The following is a 12,839-nucleotide window of genomic DNA, read 5'->3' as shown; positions in this document are numbered from 1 at the left end:
TCTTTACTGTTGTTTTGGAACACACAATTTCTCAATAACCTGCCTGATCTTACACAACTTCTAAGATTTTACATATCATTGGCTCAATGTCTTGCAAGAAGATTTGAGTTTCAATAGATCCTAAGAGGGAAATTTATGATTTTCACAGCTCAATCACTATTTTGAAACCATCACACAACCTACGACCTACAAATAAATATATCTTCTCCTTGAAGGTGTTGAAAGAGACAAATAATAAAGGGAAATTTACTAATATAGCTTGAAAAAATGAAAATTACCATTATTTTTAGTCACATAGTGACTAGTGTTTTGGTTGCTAAACAGTCTATCGCTAGAAAAGAGCCTAGGACAACTACAAATGACTTGTAAAATCTAGAAAAGAACTCCCCCCAAAAAAGAAGACTAGGCGTGCTATATCTCCTCATGTTGTCATCCTTATCTGAGAGAATACATGATAGATTTAAAGGCAATTAATAACTAATTCTTATCTCTATTCTAACTGGTTTGACTCCATCTCGAGCACTAGAAAACGTCTTCCTTGTTTGACAGCACCAAACTCCAATGTAGCATATAAGTTGATAAATGTTGGCCTTTTCTACCTCCTTGGTTGTTGCTACATGTTATAATTTTCCCTTTTTTTTCTCTGGAACATTCCATTTAAATCTAAGCAAAACATCACTAAGTTTTGTGCCTAACATTACAACTCTCTTTAGTACCTATAATGTGGTGTCATTTCCTGGCATCAAGCCCTCTTTTTTTGGCTTCAACGTGACCCATTTGGGAATGGAAAACCTAAAACATGGATCTCCTTTTAGACTTGAGATCTTTCAACACTACCATTTTCTCTAATCTGTAATTTGTGCTTGAGAAGTTAGAGACATAAAAACAACATTAAACCTTTCTTTCATACTTGGCACTAAAACCACATATAATTCCTTTAACATAAAATTAGACATAAAAGTCACAAAGGCTAGAATGATGGTCGATCTATGAATCAATAGTGCAGAGAGGCAAAGAAAATAGTCATGCCACCTCAAGTAATAAAGAATGAAGTAAGGGTTTCATAAACCAAGTAGAAATTGGGACAACCAAGAATATAATACAAGAAGGTATCATGAATTCCATATGGCAGGATCCCATGAATTGAAGACAATCATTTAAAGAAAAAATAAAAGAGAGATAGGAGTGGGATAGTGATAGTCCAAGTGCATAAGAAGGTTGCTAGGAAATATCCTATAGAGTGATAAATGTTTTAGTAAAGAATTGTAATAAAATTGTGACAGACTCATCTTGTATAAACACATCAAGGAACACTCATATGGGTGATCTAAAACCTTGAATAAGACTATAGGTCTTCATTGTTTCGAAGGGCATGGCAAGTGACTTGGAAAACAATGACAATATCAAAAGAATGGTTTCACATACTCAAATATGATATCATACCAATGGGAAGGGAAAGTGAATATGCTAATGAATAATGAGCAAGTTTTAGAGTGCAGATTTAATGTAATAACAGTCCTTATGATGGTTACCAAGACATGAAGGTACATATACAGTGCATTAGAACTGATAAGAATGTATGGTAATAGCGGTGCTACTATATAGCTCATGGTACAATAATGATGCAATTAAACCAAAAGTGTTGATAATAGAGTTGAATGGATATGACAAAGTTGCATCCTAGCTAAGATGTTAACTTAACTGCCTATTGAATATAGGATGACCTCTTAGAGTGTGGGCTCTGATGGCTGATGTCAACCTCTAAAGAAGGTTGGTTCCTTTTAGTACTTCATCTAAACTAATATTTATTGGGAAAAGGGAGAGAAATTTCTTCTAACAATGACCTATAACTACTACTAAGGTGATGCACCAAGATAATTCAAATCTTTATTATTTTTTTGGATCACACAATTTCTCAGTAACCAATCTGATCTTACACAACTTCTAAGCTTTTACATATCATTGGCTCAATGTCTTGCAAGAAGATTTGAGTTTCAATAGATATTAATGGGGAAATTTATGATTTTCACAACTCAATCACTATTTTCAAACCACCACACAACCTACAACCTACAAATAATATATCTTCTTCTTGAAGGTGTTGAAAGAGACAAATAATAAAGGGAAATTTACTAATATAGCTTGAAAAAATGAAAATTACCATTATTTTTAGTCACCGAGTGACTAGTTTTTTGGTTGCTAAAAAATATATTGCTAGAAAAGAGCCTAGAACAACTTCAAATGACTTGTAAAATCTAGAAAAGATCTCCCCCAAAAAAAGAAAACTAGGCCTACTATATCTCCTCATGTTGTCATCCTTATGTGAGAGAATACATGATAGATTTAAAGGCAATTAATAACAAATTCTTATCTCTATTCTAATTGGTTTGACTCCATCTCGGGCACTAGAAAACGTCTTCCTTGTTTGACTACACCAAACTCCAACGTAGCATATAAGTTGATAAATGTTGACCTTTTCTACCTCCTTGGTGGTTGCTACATGCTATAGTTTTCCCACTTTTCTCTGGAACATTCCATTTAAATCTAAGCAAAATATCACTAAGTTTTGTGCCTAACATTACAACTCTCTTCAGTACCTATAACATGGTGTCATTTCTAGGCATCAAGCCCTCTTTTTTTGGCTTCAACGTGACCCATTTGGGAATGGAAAACCTAAAACATGGATCTCCTTTTAGACTTTGAGCTCTTTCAACGCTACCATTTTCTCTAATATGTAATTTGTGCCTGAGAAGTTAGAGACATAAACACAACATTAAACCTTTTTTTCATACTTGGCACTAAAACCACATTTAATTCCCTTAATATAAAATTGGACTTTAAAGTCACAAAGGCTAGAATGATGGTCGATCTATGAAACAATAATGCAAAGAGGCAAAGAAAATAGTCATGCCACCTCAAGTAATAAAGAATGAAGTAAGGGTTTCATAGACGAAGCAGAAATTGGGACAACCAAGAATATAATACATGAAGGTATCATGAATTCCATATGGCTGGATCTCATGAAATGAAGACAATCATTTAAAGAAAAAAGAAAAGAGAGATAGGAGTGGTATAGTGACAATCCAAGTGCATAAGAAGGTTTCTAGGAAATATCCTATAGAGTGATAAATGTTGTATTAAAGAATTCTAATAAAATTGTGACATACTCATCTTGTATAAACACATCAAGGAACACTCATATGGGTGATCTACAACCTTGAATAAGACTATAGGTCTTCATTATTTCAAAGGGCATGGCAAGTGACTTGGAAAACAATAAAAATACAAAAGAATGGTTTCACATACTCAAATATGATATTATAGTAATGGGAAGGGAAAGTGGGTATGCTAATGAATAATGAGCAAGTTTTAGAGTGCAGATTTCATGTAATAATAGTTTGTATGATGGTTACCAAGACTTGAAGGTACATATACCGTGCATTAGAATTGATAAGCATGTATGGTAATAGCAGTGCTACTGTACAACTCATGGTACAATTATGATGTAATAAAATCAAAAGTGTTGATAATAAAGTTGAATGGATATGACAATGATCTTCCATTTGGAGATGAAGTATTTTCATGACAGATTGCAGAGTATGCTCATAAAGAAGGCAATATGACATTCATGAGCATTGAATGAGATAAAACAACATCTTACATTTCTTAGAGTGAGAGGTGAATTGACAGTGAAGAACAAGCACAAAATAAGAATCTCAAGATGACAAGTAATAGGTTTTATGACAACTAAGGGAGATCAAATATGTGGAGATGATTGTTAAACAATTCATGAGCATGTCCTTAAAGCGTCTTCATTGATCTTTGTGTTGAAGTTTGTAAAGAAGATAGTATGGTGAGAAAGCATGTAACAACAGAGTTTCAATGCAAAATATAACAGTCAAAGAATTCAAATAGTGGTGCATAGATGGTCCATGACATGGCAAAGAACTCAAAGTTAAAACATAGCATGCAAAGAACAAAAAGGGACAAAGTTAAGAAAAGTGTTGAGAGTAGTTGAAAGAATATCATGATCTATAGATGTAGCATCCTAAATTGTACCCCCTTACAATTTAGACTACATTTGGGGTCCTCACCTTAGTGTTTGCATCCTTATGCTTGACTGGGATCCATTTATGCTTGCATCATGTAAATATAGAATCAATATTACATTTTACCTTGCATTACCCCTTTATCCTAGCCCCATATTTGGATAGGACCAGGGCATGGCGCCTTGGTCCTCACTGGGACCATGGCGCCACACCATGGTCCTCCCTAATTGGGACCCAATTTAAACCCTTTGCCCCATCTTAAATTTTAGTGGGAAACACTTCTTTGTGTCCGCCTATGTCGGAAGATTAACATGATTTCTCGACGGGAAAGTATATAAGGAGGCTTTCCCCTCTCATCTGGATACAATGGACAATTGGGAGAGTTATAATCAAGCAATCAAGAATTCAAGAATTGAAGCGTTCATCATCAAGCATTTCTAGAGGTCTTCAAGGTTGTATATTCTTCATCTATCTATTGTGGAGCAACTTTACATCATTCCTATACAAGCATGTGTGTGTGATAAGGGTTTTGTCATGTTCATGTCATTTCATACAACATATGTGATTCCATTCAAGAAGAAAAGCATAATTATCAGTCATTGCAGATTTGAGGTATATCTTTCCATCATTTTATTTCAATATTTGCAATATTTCATTCAAGGTTAATTCCTCAACTAGGGTTTGACTTAGGCAAACCCCCTATTCCCAACGTATTCCCCCTTCTTTCTATGTGTAGGTAACATGTATGGAGTTGTGATCTTCATGATAAGATTTATTCACAGTGACGAATCAATCCCCCTTCGGTGTGCAAAAAGTACGGAGGACCATGACGACGAGCACCACAGTCCCGACATTTTAGGAGCTCTTTTGGGGATCAGATCCGAATCTGCGAACATTCCTCAAATCCAAGTGCACAACTCAATCACGCATTTGTAGCTCACTATTTTCATGTTGTTACCTTCATGTCTAACACTTTATCTAAAATCAGCAATTCAACTTACAAAAGAGGGACCCCTAATCAAATCCAATCAGTATTTAGTCTTAATCTTTGCTGGTTTTTTACTGAATCTATTGGATTCCCCCTCTTTTGAATGTAATGGTCATCTTAAGCAAAAATTAGTGGTTTTCTCCCTCCAATGGTGGAAACCCTAATTTTTCACCATTACCATAGATAGTCCTTGGAAAGACAACACAATGATTATACAAGGATGTTGTCATGGTTTTCAAGGCAAATGAGACATCACAGTGACAATCAAGACAAAAGGTGATAGTCACAAAGACCAAAATAAATAATGGTAAGAGAAAGATGACAAAACAATTATCTAAACAAAAGCTAGTAGGCATAATGGAAAATGACGATGGTAACTAGTTAATTGCAAAATGAAAAGAGACAACGTTTGATTTTAATAAGGGCATGAGAGTAAATAAACTCCTAACCTTAATGACACCCATCTTTTGCCTAGTCATAGAGATTTTATGTGTCTAGAAGTTGTTTTGACCATTTCAACACTCTTGCACAAGGGTTACAACAGTTTCAAGACAATTTAAGGCATCAAAGAGGCAATTGAGTAAAGTAAGAAACAATATGGCTATTCAATACCACCTGCAACAACATTTGGAGCTTTTGAAAGAGCATGATGGAGGGAAGGATGTAGAAGGGTTAACATTTAACGACTTCTATGTCACCTTGGAGTTTGTGATGTCAAATAAGGAAGACATTTTCTAGTGCCTGAGATGGAGTCAAACCAGTTAGAGTAGAGATAAGGATAAGTTATTAATTGCATTTAAATTTATCCTACATTCTCCTACATAAGGATGACAACACAAGGAGATATAACAGGTCTTCATTTTTTTCTTTTCTAGGAGTTATTTTCTACTTTTAGCAAAGTATTTGTAGTTGTGCTAGGCTCTTTTCCAACAATATACTATTTTGTAACCAAAAAATAGTCACTTGGTGACTAAAAATAATTGTAATTTTTAAATTTTCAAGCAATATTAGTCATTCTCAAACTACATACTACTATAATTACACCTTTTAAAACAATAAAGTTAATTTTATTACCTTCTCTAAGGCTATTTCATTGTGTGCATTGCATTGATTGATGAATATTTTTGTGAATAGCTATACGTTTCCTTTAATATTTGCCTCTTTTAGCACCTCCAAGTAGAAGATATATATTATTTGTAGGTTGTAGGTTGTGTGATGGTTTCAAAATAGTTATTGAGTCGTGAAAATCATAAATTTCCTTCTTAGGATCTATTAAAACTGAAACCTTCTTACAAGGCATTGATATAGTGATATGTAAAGAAAAATAGAAGTTGTGTAAGACTAGTCTAGTTATTGAGCAATTGGGTGTTCAAAAATAATAATATAGGTTTGAATTTATCTTGTTGTATCACCTTGGTAGTATTTATAGGTCATTTTTAGATGCAATTTCTCTCCCTTTTCCTAGTAAAGATAAGTTTAGTGAAGTACTGAAAAGAAGCAACTTTCTTTGGAGGTTGACCTTTGCCATCAACTTGCACTCTGAGAAGGTATCCCATGTGTCAACATGCAGTTAAGTTAAGAGCTTAGCCAAGGTGCAACATTATTGATAACATTTTTTGGCATGCCCGATGGGACGATTTATACTGTTGCAGTCCATAAGTCTTCCATATATTGCTGATATCCAGTGTGTATATCAGTGATTTCCACCTTTGGAGGCAAGAAAACAACACACCTGGCGACTCTAAAAGGCTAGTCAATTGGTTTCAAGTGGACAGAGTGCTAGTATGTGAAAATTGGACTTGTTTTTTCTGGTTTTGACAATGTTTCAATAGTTTCCAACTTATTTGAATGAAAAAACATGTCAACACTTCATGGAGAGATGTTTTATCACCCCCCATTTCATGAAATGTTGTCCATGTGCCTTCTTACTTACCATATCGAGCTTTACAACATGTTGCCCTTAACAAACTCAATATGCTTACCACCCACCCTCTCCTGCTCAAACCTCCTATCAGCTTGTATATGAGTTTAATTAACCCCATGAAGGTTGTTTTATTTCCAACCAGCATAGCTACTCTAGTATCCAACCTCAAGACGTTGACAACATGAACTTCAAGGATATAACGTTGGATTTTTAAGAGTAGATGAGGATTGTTAAGTCAAAGCAATAGTTTAACTTGCAGTAGGATGAGTGGGCTAACCAACCCTATCTTTATGAACAAGAGTTGGAGACACAAAGGGAGCAATATGAGGAAGATATTGCAAGGGAGCTTGCTACTAAAGAGGAGTAGATGAAGATTTTTCTTGCTCGAGTACAAAAGTTGGAAGCCTAATCAACCCCTTTCTTTCCAAATCAGCTTGTAGAAGAAGAGGTTCCTAAGCACAAATTTCTATGTTTTAAGCAAGGTGAGCCTATTCAATCTCCAAGTAAGCCCCTTAATTTTGGAATTTGAAGTTTTAGGAGTTTTCACCCTTTGCAGGAGGCTATACATGTGCACAAACAACCTACAAAAGAAGAAGTTCCAAAGTACAAGTTTTAAACTTTAAGCAAGATGAAACTATTGTTTGACAAAAGTTTTGGTTTGATGATCAAGAAAGGGGTGGAGCTTGAGGAAGAAGAGGAAGAAACAATTGTAATGAGCCTTATTATGTTTCAAGAACTTCCAAATTAGAATTGTTACAAGGATAAGATGGGCATATAAAGTTGGGGCAAGAAGAGATTAAGCAAGGAAGTGAGCAAAACAAGGAGTTTTTTTAGGTAAAAGAGGAACAAATTATAACAAATGAGCCTTCATTTGAGGAAAAAAGAAAAATTAGGTTTGTTGCAACAAGGAAATGGAGCTCAACATGATGTGTTGACTAATTTATTTAATGAGTTTTTACTTTTTGTTGAAGAAAAGGAAGCTATTTCAACACCTATAGCAACAAGCTAGTTTGGACAACAAAATAAGGAAGAAAGAGGTAACAAAAACAATGATTTCATATTTTTATTTGATGACGTCCTTCTTTTGTTGAGCAAGATGAAGATATGGCTATGACAAGAAGAAGAAGAAGAAGTTTGGGGTGACATGAGGATGTTAAATGTAGTGAGAAGTTGCTAGTCCACAAAATCAATGGAAAAGTAAATCCTTGACTCGTGAAGAAAAAGAAGACAACCCTATAGAGTTTAAGGAGCTTGAAGAGAGTTGTCATGATGCTAAAAACTTTTCTCTTATGCAAAAGAGTGATGAAGACTTCAAGGAAGATAGTTTTTGTGAAGAGTTGAAATGTTCTGCTCATAACCTAATAATAAATCATCCCCCAAATCAGAAGTTTGTGGACAACACAGTGAAGTAAAGAAAGCATCCATGTTTACACTTGAATTACTGGAAACAAGTGATTCCAATCAAAGAAAGGATGTCAAATAAGCAGTCCACAAGCAAGAATCCATAAATGAGGGTTTGAATTTTGTTATGTCAAGAGGGTGTCTGGTCAGACACTTAGCATACTTGGAGGCCAACAAAGCATCACAAATCATGCTTGCACCCAAGCAAGAAATTACAATTGAAGATGGAGCTAAGCACAAACATGCAGCTTAAGAGAAATATATTCAGCTCACATGACCACTTCAAAACAACAACATGCATGGTCAGCATGAGTGGGTAAGCAAGTTTTATACATGCAACTTAAGAGAAATATATTCAGCTCACATACCCACTTCAAAACAACAACATGCATGGTCAGCATGAGTGGGTAAGCAAGTTTTATTTTGTTTTTCAAGAAGCCTTGTAGCTATTCAATGAATTTGTACATATTCTTAATCTCCTATTGGCTGCTCAAAAACATGTAAAGCATTGCAAATTGGGAAGAAAAGACAACTATTTCAAAGTACCAGTTAATGGTTTTGTCACTTGGTTAGTGTACATTAGGGTAGGTTTTATGAGTTCAATAATTTCTTTTGCATAATGTTGTAGGTTCCAATTCTTCCAAGTGCTGAGGCACATTAGTTTCTTGTCTAGTTTAGGTGTCTAGGTTGTTGTTTTGAGGTGTTTCCAACAGCGAGTCAAGTCTGGTTTGAATTTGTTATAGGCCTTTTCACTCTTTTGCCCAATGGATATGCAAGGTAACTAGTCTTAAATGCTTGGTAGACAAACATTTCATAGAAGTCGCCAAAAGTGTTGATGCATTTTTTATGCATTTTGGTCTAATTTATACACGGTCTTGTAGGGAATTTTAAAACATTTTACAAAGTCATAAATGTTTAAATAAATGGATCTTTATGAGTCTAAAGTCATGCTTTGAGTCAATATATTTGCTAAAATGTTTTAGGTGTCAAATATCCAAAATCCACGTTGAGCTTCTTCCTGACGGATTAGGTCATGTAGCAACAATCAAGGGGTTTTCTGTATTTTTTTAATGAAGGAAGCCTCCATTTTTGGCATAGAGATAACACTTTGCTGCTCAAATTTCACCCACATTGTAATAATATTCTTTGTTTTCAATGAGCTAAGTTTTGTTCGCATTGAAGGAGGTTCAAAAAGCATAAGTTGTGGAGGCTTTTGAAAGAATAGGGCACCTTGCAGCCACTAGAAACATATTCATGACATATTGAAAGAAGTTCAAACGAGTTTTCTCTACATGAATACCACGTTGCAACACTCATCCTTTCTCTTCGCATATCCTGCCACGTATTACTTGATTCCTTGAAATATGCTTTGTGTTGTCAAGCATTTGATTATTGTTGAAGTGGCCACAAGTGTTGCATGGAGTTTATTGATTAATTTCAATGAAGTTTCTGATTATCATAATAGGATGCTATGTTCATAGAATATTTTTACTTATTATCTCGTTGTTCTTCCTAATTGCTTGGCAAAATGAAGAGTTTTGACAAACTAAAATAATGGTCTTGTTAAAAGAAGGATAGATTTGGTTAATGAACAAAGTGCAGTTTACAAAAGAGTAGCCTAAGAGAACAACAAAAGCATGAATTTGTTTTCAGCTCTTTGAGTCATCATATTGATATTTTCAATATGGGAGATCAGATTTAAAATAATGTTGATTTGGATTAAATATGCCTTGATATCTTGATTGAAAATGCTTGCAAAATTTGACCAGAAGCTAACCAGAAGAGGTTCGAAGTGGTTTTTATCCTCAAGCTTTCATCAAAGATCACAAATAGAAGAACAAAATGACAGTCAATTATATGCACAAGAAGTTAGTAAGAGAAGAAGTTCAAAGATCTTCAAATACAGTGAGTAATGGTGAACAACAAGGTTCTTGTAATATTCACTGATGGTTACAGGTTTCATCCAACAAATACGAGTTTGTTGTCACAATTTCATGTAAATCAAACTAAAATGCAGTAAACAGTTTAGGACTATCAATGTGGGTTAGAGATAGTTTTTTTGGACATGTCAAAAGAAAGAAGATGGCCAAGGGCTTTGAGGTAGATGAAATTATTTTTTGAGACGGTGGGTTTGGAAGCTTTGCGTGTTCTTGTTTTCACTGAGAACCCATTGTCCTATGGAGCCTCTTATCAAACGTTCTTGCACATTTGATATTGATAGAGAAGAACTATTGTATGATTAAAGGCAATCGGAAGGCATACATTGCAGAGCGTACTCAATGAGTAGTGACAATAATGTATATTACCGAGAAGGTAAGGAAATAATGTACAACTAGCAAAAGTAGTATACTTAATGCTCTAAGCAACTGGCAATGGCATTTCATGTTGCATTGACAATCAAAAGAGATCCATGGATGCTAATATTGTTGAAAGTTCAAGAAACTTATGAGTTAGTGAGTACAATGTCTTTTTGTTTCTTAAAGGAAAAGACGTTAGGAAAGAAAATACTATAAGGGTATGGTACAATATGAACCTTCACCTTTCTCATTATGAACAACGAAGTGTAGAATACAAGAGGATTTGACAAAGACTATTGAAAAGAAGAAGTGCTTGACAAGTGAGTGACCAAAACAAGATCACATACGGGTTTATGAAGCTCCATGGAAAGAAAGCCTATCAATTTGTTGTACCTATTGATTGGCAATTTACAATGGTAAGAATTTTGTACTATGTCATCCTAGATAACATACAAGTGACAACTAAAGGAGTAGAGATTAAAATGCCATGATAATGATAAAAGATAGTATCACCGCAATCTAGGAAGCACTATGTTCAAAGGTCAACACTAAAAGACAAAGAAGAGAAGATAGATAATGACAACAGTAAGGAGTTGCCAACAATGATGCATTATCAAGAGTGAACAAACACTAGTGGCAATATCATTAAGAAAAATCCACATAAGTACAATAGGGTATTGATGACCATAAGGGGTAGCTAAATAGGCTTGACAAGCTATGTTCAAGAAGTTGGTAAAGTGCACAACTGTCAAGAGAAAAACAGTGAGCATTCACGGTTCTTGTCCAGGGACAATCAAGAATGGTGACAATAGTTATTTTGAATGAAATATACATGAAGATGAGGAGTGAGCATATAGAGCAACATCATGTATATAGATGGTCCATAAGCAATTAATGACAGACCTTATGATTGTCATAATTTTTGTCAAGGTAAAAGTTGGATTGTGTGGAGGTTGTTAAGTCTTGTAAGGAACATAGTTAAGAAAAGTGCAAAGAGCAGTTGGAAAATATTATGATCTATAGACAGTGCCTGGAAAGACAACACAGTGATTATACAAGAAACTTGTCATGGTTTTCAAGGCAAAGGAGACACCACATTGACAATCGAGACAAAATGTGATAGTCACAAAGAACAAAATACATAATGGTAAGAGAAAGATGACAAAACAATGATCTAAACAAAAGCTAGCAGGCGTAATGGGAGAATGACAATGGTAACTAGTTAATTGCAAAATGAAAAGAGACAATGTTTGATGTTAATAAGGGCATGAGAGAAAATAAACCCTAGCCTTCATGACACCTATCTTTTGCCTAGTCAGAGAGATTTTCTATGCCTCTAGAAGTTGTTTTGACCATTTCAACACTCTTGCACAAGGGAGGTTAGAACAGTTACAAGACAATTTAAGGCATCAAAGAGGCAATTGAGTAAAGTAAGCAACAATATGGCTAGTCAATGCCACCTGCAACATTATATGGAGCTTTCAAAAGAGCGTGATGGAGGGAAGGAGGTAGAAAAGGTCAACATTATACGCCACCTTGGAGTTTGGTGTAGTAAAAAAAGGATGATGTTTTCGATGCCTGAGATGGAGTCGAACTAGTCAGAATATTGATAAGTTATTGTCTTTAAATCTATCCTATATTCTCTCACATAAGGGTGATAACACAAGGAGATATAGTAGGCCTAGTCTTATTTTTTATTCCAATTTTCGCAAGGCATTTGCAAATTTGCTAGGCTCTTTTTCAACAAATTTACGGTTTTGTAACAAAAAGAACCCAGTCACTTGGTGACTAAAAATAATTATAATTTCCAAATTTTTCAGGTAATATTAGTCAAATTCAAGCTACATACTACTATAATTATACCTTTTGCAGCAAAAGAAATTCAGTTTCTTACCTTCTCTAAGGGTTGTTTCATTGAGTGTAATTTGATTGATGAGTATTTTTGTGAAGTTCTATGCATTTTCTTTTAATATTTCTCTCTTTCAACACCTCCAAGAAGAAGATTTATATTATTTGCAGGTTGTAGGCTGTGTGATGGTTTCAAAACGGGGATTGAGTTGTGAAAATCATAAATTTTCATCTTAAGATCTATTGAAACTCAAACCTTCTTGCAAGACACTAATGCAATGATATGTAAAAATTATAGAAGTTGTGTAAGACTAAGCCAGTTACTGAGCAAC

The sequence above is a fragment of the Cryptomeria japonica genome, chromosome 3 (assembly GCF_030272615.1).
Source record: "Cryptomeria japonica chromosome 3, Sugi_1.0, whole genome shotgun sequence".
NCBI classification, from domain to species: domain Eukaryota; kingdom Viridiplantae; phylum Streptophyta; class Pinopsida; order Cupressales; family Cupressaceae; genus Cryptomeria; species Cryptomeria japonica.
This window is presented reverse-complemented; position numbering follows the sequence as displayed.